The 14,402-nt window shown below is 50.2% G+C and overlaps 1 protein-coding gene across 5 annotated transcripts in view; it reads left to right on the forward strand.

The window, feature by feature from the left end:
- The first annotated feature begins 1,428 nt into the window (after window positions 1–1,428).
- The window catches only part of ARHGAP39 (Rho GTPase activating protein 39), a 90,386-nt gene continuing 77,412 nt past the window's right edge, over window positions 1,429–14,402 (forward strand). For 4 of the 5 annotated variants that reach the window (XM_057531926.1, XM_057531929.1, XM_057531930.1 and 1 more), the window contains exon 1: window positions 6,383–6,557. The gene's annotated coding sequence lies outside the window, so the exon portion shown is untranslated. Of the gene's footprint in view, window positions 1,526–6,382; window positions 6,558–14,402 lie in introns of those variants that run through there. The other variant, XM_057531928.1, reaches the window with a different exon arrangement.

A 14,402-nucleotide genomic window follows, 5' to 3' on the forward strand; every position in this document is an offset into this window, starting at 1 on the left:
CCTCATCACTGCTGGTGGGGATGGAAAGTGGTGCAGCCACGTGGAAAATGGTTTGGAGGCTTCATAAAAAGTCCAACATACACCTCGCATATGAGCCATCCATTCTACTCCTAGGTGTTTACCCTAGGAGAAAAGGATTTCATTTACACCAAATTCTAGAAAATGAAACTGACCTAATAGTGACAGAAAGCAGAGTTCCCTGGAGATGGGGTAGGGGAGGGTAAGAGGGCGGATTCATTGGGGCCTGCAAGACTGGGGAAGTGCCAGACACGTTCATTGTCTTGATTGTGTTGATTCTTTCACAGATGTGAAATTAAGAATTAATACATCAAAGCTTATCATCAAATTGTATCCTTTAAATTTGTGTGGTTTATTGTATGTCAATTATATCTCAATAAAAGTTTAAAATATTTTAAAAAAGAAGTCAGCCTGTCTTATTTTCCAGGCAGCAAAATCAAAGGAGGTCTGAAGGCTGTTTGACGTCTCAGCAACTAGCCTCCTGCAGGGGAGGAAAAAGAGCGGGTGGGGGCCCGTCCACCCCTCTCCCCTAAACTCCCTAGGACGCGTGGGGCTGAGCCCCTGGTCCTATCAGCGGACCGCTGGGCGGCCTTGGCCAAGCTTATCAACTCCGTGCTCAGCGTCTCCACCCGGAAGAGAGAATGATGACAGTACCTACCGTAAAGGAAAAATTATACCAAGCCTGGTGTGCCGAGGCAGCTTCCTTGGGGAATAAAGAGCGTCCCTGATAGAACACCTAAGCAATTTCTGTTGAGCTGTAATCGGATTAAGACGGAAACCAGTTACCACCAACCCAGGGGACCATCAGCCTGTCCCTGCTCGTGGGCAGAGCCCCAGACCTGGCACAGAGCCCACTGCAGGTGGGGAGCGGCCCTCGGACTGGAGGGAAGGGATTTGATTGGGTTTGACAGCCCAGAGCCAGCTGGGGAGAGGGGGCCCTGAGGGCGAGAGCCGTGGGGGCGTGGCCCCGGTGAAGCCCACGGGGGCGTGGTCAGGGCGGAGCGTCGAGGAGCTTAAGAGGCTGTCTCCTGGGGGAGTGTCCTTGGGCAAGGGGCGTGGCCCGGGAAGGCGTGACTGGGATCAGAGGGACGCGGCGAAGCCAAGGTCCGGAGGGAGGCGCGGTCAAGGAAGGGGCGAGGAGGGTGTTGGGGGCGTGACCCGGTGCAGGGGCGGTCGTGAGGGGCGTGGTCAGGAGGCCGGAGCGGGTCCCAGCGGGTCCACGCTGTCCCGCCTGCGCTCGAGCCCTCGGGGCGCCAGGCCGCTGTTCCCGCGCCGCCGCCCAGCCGGGACGGAGCCAGAGGTGATGCTGGAGCACCCTGTCTTCCTGGCCCCGTCCTGCAGGGGCGAGTGGGATGAAAAGGGGTCCTCAGTGGGATTGCGTGCGGCTGGGCAGCGGAGGGGAGGCGGCGCCTTTGCACGCAGGCCCCGGGCCCTTTCCTGTCTGGACCAGGCGCTTCTCCTCGTTTATCAACGTATCCCTGACTCCGCAGCTCTTCCTTTCCATCACGTAGGTGCAGGTGTTTTATACATGTCCTTAATATGTTTTTTCCTTGTAAAATATGCACTGTTGTGTGGTGTATGTGACTTAATTTACATGTTGTGCTATAAAGCCCACTTCACTTAATTTTTTACGCAGCGCCTTGTTTTTAGGATCTTCTCTTGTTCTCCATACCTCTGGTTCTTTGTCCCTAACTGCTGCGTAGCACTGTCAGTCTGCGCGTCTGTCCCTGATGATGGACACCTAAGTTGCCTCTTATTCCCCATCACTGCAAATCACGTAGTGCTGAGTATCTTTTTACCTGGTCCCTAGGAATGAAAATTCCTCTGGATTATCTATCCAAGAACGGGTTGCTTGTTCATAAGGTATCTGCACGCTTAATTTCACTGACTACCGCTAGGTTGCCCTTCAGAGCTGCTGAGTACATTTACACTCCCAGTAGCCGTGCCTGAGAATTCCCAATTCACTACACCTTCCCCAACACTAAGTGTTATACAGTGTTCTTATTTTTGCCAATCAGATGCATATCATGGTTGTTTCAATTTGTCCTTAATGGATTCCTAGTGAGTTTCATGATCTCCTCAAATACCATGTGGGCTTTCCCCCTTCGTGAATTGTCTTTCCATATGTATGTTTTTTTTGTTTTTGTTTCTGGCCTATGTTTCTATTGGAGTTCCTGTTTTTTGTTTTGTTTCGTTGTTAATACGCAAGAGCTCTTGTATATTCTAGATACTGATTTCTTGTCAGATTTAGATTGCAAATGTCTTCTGCTAGTCCATCATCTATTAACTTTAACTGTGATGTCATCTGTTTAATAGAAATTAAATCAGAGGTAGTCAAATTAGTTAATTTTTTACCTTGTGGCTTGTAGTTTTGTGGTTTTAATAAGTCTTTACCCTCTCCAAGGTCATAAAGATTCACCTCTCTATTTTTTTTAGAAGTATTTCAGTTTTACTTTCGTCTACTTTTCATATTTATGTGGATAATCTATTGGGAACCCAATTTTATACATATTAGATGTGGATCCAGCTTCATGTTTCTTCAAATAATTCCTCAACAAAGAATACATTAAATAATCATTAGTGAGATTCTGAATTCTTTTTTCTGTTCTATTGGTCCATTTGTGTTCCTGGGCCTATCAAGTACCATTGCTTTGGAGTAGATCCTAACATCTGGTAGAGTACCTGCCTGCTGTATGTCCTCCTTCAAAACTGAACTAGCTATTTGTAGACTTTTATTTTTCCATGTATATCTAAAAAATATGTTTTTCACATTCCTCAAAAAATCTTACTAGAACTAGATTATTAATATTTTGGTTTTTTAGACCACTTTAGTGAGCATTGACATCTTTACAGTGTTATGCCATCTGGTCCATGAACATTGTATGTTTCTCCATTTATTTAGGCTTTCTTTTAAGATACTTTCATAGAGTTTTTATGTGTCCTCTATAAAGGTTTTGTATATTTTTAATTAGCTTAATGCCTACATGGTTTATAGCTTCTGTTGGTGTTGTGAAGGGCATCTCACTTTCCATCATATTTTCCAGTTGGTGGTTTCTCATCTGTAGAGAACCATTGTTGGGTTTTGTGAGCAGATCTTATTGAACTCACTGATTCTCATACTTTGTTGATTCTGTATATTTTCTGTGTAGAATTTCATATTATCTTCAATTTTTGAGACTTTAGGTTATTCTCTTCTAATCCTTAGGCTCTTTTTTTTCTTTTATTGTTGCATCGGCTGAGCACACCCGCCTCCACCCACCAACATTAGTAGGCATCCTTTCTTGCTCCTGACCTTAAAGGGTTTGTATCCAAAGATTCTCTGTTGAAAATAATTTGTGTGGGATTTTGGTATATAGCCTTTACCCGGTTAATAAAGTTTCCTTTGTAGTCTCAGTTAAAAATTTTTTGATCATAAAGAGATGCTGACTTTTATCAACAATTGAGAGAAGGAGGTGATTTTATCCTTAGTTTGATGATATGCTAAATTACACTGATAGATTTTTCTGATGTTATGTTATCCTTACATTCTTTTTTTAAAATTTTTTATTTATTTATTTATTTAATTTTTGGCTGTGTTGGGTCTTCGTTGCTGCCCACGGGCTTTCTCTAGTTGTGGCGAGCAGGGGCTACTCTTCGTTGCGGTGCGCGGGCTTCTCATTGTGGTGGCTTCTCTTGTTGTGGAGCACCGGCTCTAGGTACACAGGCTTCGGTAGTTGTAGCTCACGGGCTCAGTAGTTGTGGCTCACGGGCTCTAGCAGGCTCAGTAGTTGTGGCACACGGGCTTAGTTGCTCCGTGGCATGTGGGATCTTCCCAGACCAGGGCTCAAACCCATGTCCCTTGCATTGGCAGGCAGATTCTTAACCACTGCACCACCAGGGAAGTCCCTATCCTTACATTCTTGTATATTCTTAAGCATTCTGTGTTTTTGTATGTTGGCATTCAGTTAACAATTTTTATGTACGAATTTCACATGTTTTCACTATGTTTTCAAATAAAATGAGCCTAATTTATCCCAAACTACTAATGTAGCCCTCCCCACCTTCCCCTTTGGTAATCATAAGACTGTTTTCTATGTCTGTGAGTCTGTTTCTGTTTTGTAAATAAGTTCATTTGTATCTTTAAAAACATATTTATTTATTTATTTATTTATTTATTTATTGGCCATGCCACACGGCTTGCGGCTTAGTTCACCGCCCAGGGATTGAACCCGGGACACAGCAGTGAAATCCCCAGGTTCTAACCACTGGATGGCCAGGGAATTCCCTGTATCATTTTTTTAGATTCCACAAATAAGTGATATCATATGATATTTGTCTTTCTCTGTCTGACTTACTTCACTTAGTATGATAATCTCTGGTCCATCCATGTTGCTGCAAATGGCATCATTTCATTCTTTTTTATGGCTGAATAATATTCCATTGTATATATGTACCACATCTTTATCCATTCATCCCAAATTAGTAGTGTGGGATTAACAGATACACACTACTATATATAAAATAGGTAAACAAGGACCTACTGTATAGCACAAGGAACTATACTCAATATCTTGTGATAAACTATAATGGAAAAGAATCTGAAAAAAATATGTATAACTGAATCACTTTGCTATACAATTGAAACTAACAACGTTGTAAATTAACTATACTTCAATAAAAAACAAAATAAAACCAACAAACAAAAACAATATGATGGTGAGGTGCAGGCAAGTCTTTTGTGAAGCATGGCCACCAGGGGACCCAAGCACCTGGGAGGGATAAGTGGAGTTAAAGGAGGCATTTTGTTTTTATAACGAGAAATATCAGTGGCCTTGTATGCTCATGCAAATAATAAAACAGAGCGAGACAAACAGATGATGCAGGAGAGGAGACAGATGAACAAAATCTTTGAGAATGCAAGAAGGAGTGGGTCCCAGTTCATCAGAGGAGGGCCTGCCTTGTATAGGAGCAGGGAAACTGCCTGCCCATTTTCAGGAGGGAAGGTGAAGGGCAGGGATAGATATGGGCGGGCCTTTGGGTTTGGTGATAAGAAGTTTTGTTCTCATCTGGGAGGCTCAACTAGAGAGGCCTAAGAAATTCCTATGCTCACTTTGGGGAATGGGAGACTTACCCTCTGGAGAAAAATCACAAGATTGCCAAGGAGTGTGAAGTGCTCCTAAGTTTAAAGTGAAGCCAGCCAGCGCAGGTCTGTGATGTTTCTGCAGCATTCATGATGGAGAATGCTGGGGTTCCTCCAGACTGGGCTTTCTCAAGTGTGCACAACGGTCTCCGAAGCTAGAGACAGGAGAGCAGAGACCATTTTTCCTGTGTATGGGAGTGCAGTGTGAGGACGGGCCAAATGGGAAGCCAAAGAGTGGTGACAGAGTGCGGATCAGAGAGCCGGGAGGCAAAGCACTGCAGCAGCGGTGCACTGAGGGAGTGAGCTGCAGGCCGGAAGTGGAAGTCAACTGAGGGCTTCTGAGCTTGAGCTTTCAGCCCTTTGCAGTTCCTTGTGCGAATGGGATCCGGGCTGTGGCCACGGAGTGGTGTGGGCTTCTCTGTTTTGTTGTGGGAGTTTCAGGCTGGTTAGCTTCCATTTATATCGACATGCATGTCAAATACTACAACTTCTGGAAATGAATACTGTATAGGTAATAATAATTTTTAAAAGCCTGAAGAGCAGGCTAAACGCAGATTAGAAAACACTAAAGAGAACAATAGTAAGGCTTAACTGAGCAATTACCAAGAGTTAAGATGACAGAGCAAAAAGAGAGAAAATCGTAGAGACACGGAGGACACAGGCCGTCCAGTTTAGCTGACAGATACATAGGGAGAACCTATAAGAATGGAGGAGAGCCAATATTTTAAGAGACAGTGGCTGATAACTTTCCAGAATCGAGGAAAAGTGAAATATTTTCCAGGAAGTCCAACATGGTTTGAGTAGGTAAAATTACACCAAATCCACACCGACACGTAGGAAATGTCAACTGCACCGCAACGAAGGGGATCGGAAGAATCTCAGGAGCGATCTGACAGGCAACGTCGGCCGTGGTGCGGACCGCGGGGCTGGAGGGAGCGCTTCGGAATCACCTGGCCAGCAGCCGTCCCTCTCCGCCCGTCGCACCCTGGGACCCGGGTGACCCGGGCAGGGGGCGCCCCCCTTCGCCCGAAGCATCCCCGGACTCGCCAGGACAGCGCGAGAACCCCACACCCGCCTTGTGGGCGGAGCCAGCGCGACTATGCTCCCGACTCCCGGCATGCAGCGCACGCCCCCGGCGGGACTCCCGCTCCCGGCGTGCCGCGCGCCGGCGCATGTGCATGGGGCTCGCGGCGGCGTCCCCAGGCGGCGGGGGCCGTGCGGGCGGGGGCGGGGCCGGAGGCGGGGGGTTGCGCTGGTGACGGGAGGACGCGCGGTCTCGGCGCACTGGGCCGGCAGCGGCGGCCGCGGAGGGCGCGCACCGAGCGGGCGGCGGCGGCGCGGGAGAGCCGCGAGCAGCTCACGCGCGGCGTGCGAGCCGGGATGAGGGGCTGTGGCCGCGCGGCCCGCGCGCAGCCTGCGGGTGAGAGCGCGGGCGGTGGGCGGCGCGGGCCGGGAAGATGGCGGAGAGGCCGGCGCTGTGGCCCCCGCCCGGCCTCGCGGAGGTCCCCGGTCCGGCCCGCGAGGATACGGGTCCTTGGCGATTGAGGGGGCGGGCGGTGCCGCGGCCGGGCCGGGGAGGGGCGGGTTCTGTGTGTAGAGGTCCGGCTGGTGGCGGGGGGGCGCAGGGGCGCGAGGGGCCCAGGCCTCGCGGGGCCAGGGTGTGAGGTGGGTGTGGGGTCCGGCCTGTGGGTGGAGGTGGGTGAGAGTGTGTCCGGCCCGGGGTGCGGGCCGGTGAGTGTGCCCGGCCCTGGGGTGTGAGCGTGCCCGGCCTAGGGTGGGCGTGAGTGGAGTGCCGGGCCTGAGCGCGGGGTGTCGGCGCGGTTCGGGTGCGCAGTCGGGGAGGTGCGGGGCCGGGGAGTCGGGACGCGCGTGTCCGGGTGCGGGCCGTGGCCTCCGGCCCCGCCGATCTGGCCTCTGCAGGGAGGCGGGCTGGGGCGTCCCCGCCTTCCCTCCCGGTCGCCCTCCCGGAGCTGGAATTCCCTCGGTGGCCCCCCGGTTGCGGGATTGGTGTGGGTGGAGGCAGTGTTCCGCGCGAGGGCCGAGATAGAGGCAGGCTGTGCGCATCTTGGGGGTCAGGACGTCTTTTATTTTAAAACGTGCAGCTGGCGGCGAGGCCGCCGCAGCTGTGGGTGTGTTACATGCTGCTCCCACCAGCAGCTGCTGTGGGCGCTGCGCAGCCTTCAGCAGCAAAAATGCGGCGTCCCTCACCCGCTTCGGTGTCCTAGGGTTTAACCAAACCTCCTGTGACCTTTGCAGAAACCTACAGTTGCAAGGCTTCTTGTTCCTCCTCTGGTGCAGACAATAGGAGGTTTGTCTTTGAAGCCAGCGAGGGGAATTGCACCCTGTACATCCTGGGTGCCTCTGTAAACAGCAGGTGGTTCCCGGTCAGCGGCTCCCCTTTCACGGTGAGCAAGGTGTGTTTCTCCTCGTTGGGGGAGGGGAAGGAGATTTGATAGGGGTGAATGTAAAGCAAGGAGACTCATTCCGTAAAGCAGCTTGGCGCGGACTGTGTGCCCCGCGCGCTGGCTTGGGAATGAGCAGGGCCCTGGGTCTCCCTGCCTGCACTTTGTCTAGTCAGCTGTCTGGAGAGGCTGGAGAACAGAGGGGAGAAGAGGGCGGCTTCTGGAGCTAGACTGCTTGCCTTTGAGTCGTGACTCTTCTGTTTACTGGCTTTGTACTCTGCCTTTGGTTCCTTATGTGTAAAATGGGAACACCAATAATATTGGGCTCCCAGGGTGGTTGTGGGGACTCGGTGAATTCATTGTGCCTTGTACGTTGTCAGTGTTGAGAAAAGTCAGGAGTTGTTATCGCTGCCAAGATCTGGTTTCCAGGGTGCGCTCGCTGGGTCGGCAGTTTCGTCTTAGTTTAACACTAACTTGAGGTCTGTGGTTCTCTCTTCTTGCGCAAGCCGGGGTCATATTTGGAGAAACAAGTCTTTATAAAGGTAAACGAGGAACAAATCTCATGTACTTAGATAAATTATCATATAGAACTGTTTTTAAAAATCTTTTTAGAAGAAGAAAGCTTCTAATGAACCACTCTAGAATCCTGCAGTACTTACCGTCCTGGGAGGTAGATAGGATTGTCGTTGACAGAAATGAGATGTCGAGCATTTCTTGGGTAGTTCTCTACTTGAATTAAAGTATCAAAACCATTGTTGTTATACTTTTTTCTTTTCAATTAAATTAATTAATTAATTAATTGGCGGCGTTGGGTCTTCGTTGCTGCACGCGGGCTTTCTCTAGTTGCTGAGAGCGGGGGCTACTCTTCGTTGCAGTGCGTGGGCCTCTCATTGCGGTGGCTTCTCTTGTTGCGGAGCACAGGCTCTAGGTGCGTGGGCTTCAGTAGTTGTGGCGCACGGGTTCAGTTGCTCCGCGGCATGTGGGATCTTCCCGGACCAGGGCTCAAACCTGTGTCCCCTACATTGGCAGGCGGATTCTTAACCACTGCGCCACCAGGGAAGCCCTGTTGTTATACTTCACAGTGTTATCCTTGTAACAGAAAAGATACTTTATTAACAAACTCTAAGTGACAGCGAGGGCATAAGCACCAGAAAATGAGGACTTGGCGTTATCAGTGCTGTAACATTCTGTCTTGCTAAGCTGTTGGAAGGAATAACTTAACTTGCTTCAGAACAAAGTGGAAAAATTCGTCGTGTTTCCCAAGGAGATGGTTCTCTTTCTCAGGTCTAAGGAAAGTATCTTAGGCTTACCCTAGATCACTTCATCTCATCCCCTTTATCTGTGTGACACTGAGACTAAGAGGGAACCCCCCACTTTAAGGAGAGTCTTTTGGCATTTGTGGAGTCTGAGGTGGAGAACATTTGATGTTCAGAGCGAATGGTAACGAAATAGCTTCTGTGAGCAAATTTTAAAATATCTAAAGATAGATTTTAAAATGTCCATCCCCGCCTTCCTTCCTGCATGTGTGCTGGTGTGGGCTGTCCTCGAACAATGTAGTAACAGTGAATTCAGTGTCTTGTTAAGCCTCCACCTGGTTCTTTGTCGCTTTTGAAAAAAAATGTCCGTGTAAAGATGAAAAAATGAAACAAATGTTTCACCGTGAGAACATTCTCGTAGTGAAGTATCTGGTTTTACCAGCAAAATGCCTTTGCTGTGCCTCTTCACTGACCCATGTGGCCATCTGTTGAGGGTCTCACGCGCTCCCACTCAAAGTTGGCTTTGTGGGTGCTCTGTCTCAGGAGCTCAGCCTGGGTGTCGCAGCGCTGGGCCTGGCGACACCTGGCAGAGCTGAACTGGGCTGCCCTTCCTGGAGGTCTCTTCTCCTGTTACCCTTCTTGCTCCCCTGGTAAAGTCTGCACCCTCAGCTGTTGGCTGTCTCTGCTCCCTCCTATGCCTGCCTCACCGTGCCTCCCATCGGCCTCTGGGACTTGCCCTTGATGTTACCTGGCAGCTCTGCCCTGCTCCCCGAGGTCGTTTCTGACCCTGACTGCTGTCCTGCAGCCACACTGTTTCACCCTGCCGAGAAGAACCTCCTCCCTTGGGCCTGCAGCCCTGGCTCACTCCTGCTTCCGCTGTGCTCACGCCTCAGCCTTCCCAACACTGCGCCAGACGAGGGTCTGTAAGCTACAGCCACTGACAGCCCCTTGGCCTGTCTTTGTAAATAAAGTTTTATTGCAACACAGCCACCCTGGTTTATTTTTGTATCATCTGTGGCTTTTTTGGCAGACTTGACTAGTTGCAACAGAGACTTCATGGCCCACAACACCTAAACTGTTTACTCTCTGGCCCATTTTCAGAAAAAGTTTGCTCTAGAAGTTCAGAGGGAGAAGGATTGCAGGGGGCTGCAGTGTGAGGGAAGGCTTCAAGGAAGAGGTGGTCTTTGAGCTGAACCTCAGTAGGAGGTGAGTGGGGGAAAGGATTGAGGACATTGCAGCACTACAGACAGAAAGTGTTTCAGGTCTTGGGAGTAAAGGCAAGAAGGTGGCTCATGTGTGGTCTGTGGGGGTTAGAAGTTTGTGTAAGGAATAAGAGGAAATAAGGATTATAACGTGAGGATCTTTGAACTTAGGTGAAGGCCTTTAGATTTCAGTTCTCTGGCTGTATGTAGGGAGCCACTTCAGGTCTGTGAGTAGGGGAAGTCCCGATAAAATGGTTTAGGAACATTTACCTGGCCGTGATGCGTAGGATGGGTTGGAGAAGGAAGAAATCAGGGAGTTTATTGGGCAGCTTTCTCTAGAAAGATTGAAGTAGCAACTCAGGTTTATTTCTAGCTCACATTTCATTTGCTTGAGGCTCTTTTCTGAGAGTCTTCATTGCTGGACTCGGGGACGTGCCCTTGTTTGGGACACGCTATTCTTATGGCAGGAGAGTGGCAGAGACTCAGCCTCTCTTTGAGCTTCAGCTTAGAGCTGGAGACTCAAGTTCCGTGGCCAAAGCAGGTCACCTGGCCCAGCCCCGGGGGAGGAGATACATCCCACGGCCAGGGGCAGGCTGTAGGATGGACAGCCCTCTTACAGGGAGGGTGGCCAAATAACTGGAGACAATGCTAGGACCACCCCAAGGGAGAAAGCGAGCCCATTTAGTGCTCCATCTGGGGTCCAAGCGCCAGCCGCACTTCTTCCCTTGGCCGCCTGCGCGGAAGCCCTGCAGGCTTCTCAGGCCTTGCCTCCTGCTTCACTTCCAGCCTTGGCCGTTCGGTGCTCTGGGACCGTCGTGTGCTAGGTTCTTGCCTGAAAGCTTGGCCTTCTGGGTCCTCCCCCAGCCACCGCATCCTGCTGTTCCGTGTCTTGCTCGTCGTACCTTCCAAGTCGTTGATGACTCCCCCTTACTCTGTCAGCAGGGCCAGCTGCCACGCGGGGCCCGGGCCCTGTCCCGTCTGCACTGTGGCTGTGCCTCCTGGCTGGACTCCCTCCCCTCTGTCTTCCACGCAGCTGCTCAAGGGGCGTGTGCAGAACAGTGTTCTCGTCCACGGGCCCTTCATCTGGAGACATTTTTGGTTGTCCCAGCTGGGAGCAGGTGCAGCCGGCAGCGAGTGTGTGGAGGCCGTCCCGTGGCACCCAGGACGCTCCGCGGCTGAGGAGCAGGCCCAGGGCGTGTGTGCCAGTCGCACTGCTGCCCTGCCCTCCTCCCCGGCTCCCTGTGCCCCCTGGACTGCTGTCCGTGGCCCAGCGTGCCCCGACTCGCATGGCGACACTGGCTGAGCGCCACCAGGCCCAGCCCTGCTCCGCATTCGCTCCTCCCCTAAAACAAGCAGGGCTCGGGTGGCTCCTCAGCTCCACTGGCCCTCGCTGGGACCTGCCTGGGGCCCGATCTGCCCCCGTGCCGGGCAGGCTCTGCACAGCCTCCCGCTGTCTCCCTCTGCACAGGCGTCCTCGAGGGCAGTGGACTCAGCGCCTTGTGGAGCGTTTCCTTTGTGTTTTAACATTAGCAGGGATGGGCGCCTTTGGGTGGGAGTCACCGTCGTGCTTCCCAGGTTGACACAGCAGCAGCTGCTTCCAGCTACCTGAGGCCTCTCATCTCTTGCTTTCCTAAGTGTAAATGTTTTAATTCTCATAGATTCTTTTCATTTTTGCTCCCTAAAAGGTTAAAAAACTTTGTACTACGTAACATATTCAGGGTTTGAAGGCACAGAGGGTGCACAGTGTAGCTGTCTGTTGCCTCCTTGCCTCCTCTGCCCCCAGAAGCCTGGTCCCCTGGAGGCACCCACTGCGTCTCCTTCTAGAGATACTTTGTTGTAACTATGCACGCAAACATGTATATGTATTCTTTTTTTCCTGCTCTTTTCTTTTAAAAAATTTTCTTAACCTCGCCTTTTTAACTAAATGTGTTTGGGTTTGGGAAGTCACTCCATATCAGTACATTTTCCAGTTCATTCTTTTTCATGACTACATCATGTCTGGCTGTGTGGAGGTGCTATAATTTAGCTAACCAGCCCCTGCTGGTGAATACCGTACTTCGCGCAGTTAAAATCAGGCTGCAGGCACTGCATTGTGCACATGTGCCTGTGGGGCCCATCCCTAGAAGTAACATCTCTTTGTTTAATCACTGTTGATTCTGTTAGTTCAGGTTTTGCTTTTGTTTCTTAATGTCTTTAACTCTGTACTTTCTTTGGTCATTTATTTCTCCCAGTTATCTGTCTGTATTTTAAATAGTATGGTCAGATTAGGTGAGTTTCTCAGTTGGAAATTGGCTCACCTTTCATGTGTTCTTATAGGGAGGAGTGACGAGGAAAACACATCCACACAAAAACCTGAACACAGAAGTTCACAGTAGCATCATTCATAATAGCCAAAAAGGGGAAACAGCCAAAATGTCCATCAACAGATGAACGGACAAAGTGTGTTCTATCCATACAGTGGAATATTATTTGGGAATAAAAAGAAAGGAAGTACTGATTCATGCTACAATGTGGATGAATCTTGGAACATTATGCTGAGTAAAAGAAGCCAGACACAAAGGTCTGGCTTTGTACGGTTCCACTGATATGAAATGCCCCAAATAGGCAAATCCATAGAGACAGAAAGTAGATTAGTGGTTGCCAGGGGCTGGGAAATGACAGCTAAGGCGTATGGGGTTTCTTTATGGGTAATGAAAATATTCTAAAATTGACTGTGGTGAAGGCTGTGCATATCTGTGAATATACTAAAATATTCTAAAATTGTATGCTTTAAATGGGTAAATTGTATGGTATGTGAATTACATCTCAATAAAGCTGTTAAAAATAAGAGTGATTAGGATTTTTAAGAAGGGAGCGTTCCAAGGGGGGGCCCAAGGCCTTAGTGTTGACTCTGTCCTGGGCTTGTGGTGAGAAGTCCAGTGGGCAGCACGCTGACTCCCGGATCGGCCTTTGAGTTACTGGATATAGTGGACACAGCACTGTTCCCACTGCAGAAGACTTGAGTTCAGCCTTGACTCAGTCCCCGAGGAGTGTGGTCCATCACAGGTAAATCGATCAAATCGCTTAACAGCCGAGCCTCGGCTCATATCTGCGGATTAGATTTTATCTGTCCTGTCTATTCTCAGGGTGTGTTGTGAGGCCGAAGTGTGACTGAATTTCAGAGGACTCTGTAAATTACTGAGTGTTATACGTGTATAGGGTTCTAAAAAAGTAATTTCGGGCTTCCCTGGTGGCGCAGTGGTTGAGAATCTGCCTGCTAATGCAGGGGACACGGGTTCGAGCCCTGGTCTGGGAAGATCCCACATGCCACGGAGCAGCTGGGCCCGTGAGCCACAACTACTGAGCCTGCGCGTCTGGAGCCTGTGCCCCGCAACGGGAGGGGCCGCGATAGTGAAAGGCCCGCGCACCGCGATGAAGAGCGGTCCCCGCACCGCGATGAAGAGTGGCCCCCACTTGCCGCAACTAGAGAAAGCCCTCGCACGAACCGAAGACCCAACACAGCCAAAAATAAATAAATAAATAAATAAAGTAGCTATAAAAAAAAAAAAAAAAAAAAAAAGTAATTTCAACACCAAGAGGCCAAGTCAGCAGAGCACGTTTTCTGTCCTCTTGCAGACTGGTTGACTCGAGTGTAGCCGGCTGCATCGTGAACAGAACCATGCGTGGCCCCAGGGTGCTGGGCTCAGGCCTGGGAGCCCCTCGTCTGGCCCCCCCTACTCGAGCCTATTTGCCTCCTTGGCTGCACTCCTCTGTCTGTTCTGCCTCTTATCTCGGTCCTTCCTGAAGTCCCTGGAGGCCCAGCACGAGCCAGAGATGTGGGTGCTTCCTTCATGGGTGGAGCGTCACAGGAGTGTCATCCTGAGACACTGCGGGTGGTTCTGCCACAGTCCCTTCAGCTGCTTCCTGGGACTTCTCTGGTGGCCAGCATGTGCCTCCTAGCCATTGGGATTGTGTGAAGCATGTACAGTACAGATTCCCCAGCCGACAGACTTCAGGTTCTTTGTGCATCCGATTGCACATGTCGTGGCAGCTTCTGGACTCTGGATACTGTTTTTCTATTTAATTTTGGTGGTGTTGGCCTTTTATTTTGTATTCAGAATTCAGCCATGCTATGAGGATTCCTACTTCTTCCGACCCTGAGAAGCCCAAGAAGTAGCCTCTGGTTCCCAAAACCTGGGAGGGGGTAAACTGTGGGTCCCAGAGACCCTCATTTGCAGGGGTGTGCAGAAAGCCCAGTGGCCGACCGCCAAGGGACAGTGTGTGCCTTCCTGCCTGAGGCCGCTGGGGCCCAGGATGGTGTTGCTCGGGGGTGGAGCCTTCTCTGTTGGTTTGGCAGGATTTTTTTTTTAATTTTTATTTTATATTATAGTTGATTTTCAACGTTAGTTTCAGGTATACTAATCTG

The sequence above is a fragment of the Balaenoptera acutorostrata genome, chromosome 17, assembly GCF_949987535.1.
Source record: "Balaenoptera acutorostrata chromosome 17, mBalAcu1.1, whole genome shotgun sequence".
NCBI lineage: Eukaryota > Metazoa > Chordata > Mammalia > Artiodactyla > Balaenopteridae > Balaenoptera > Balaenoptera acutorostrata.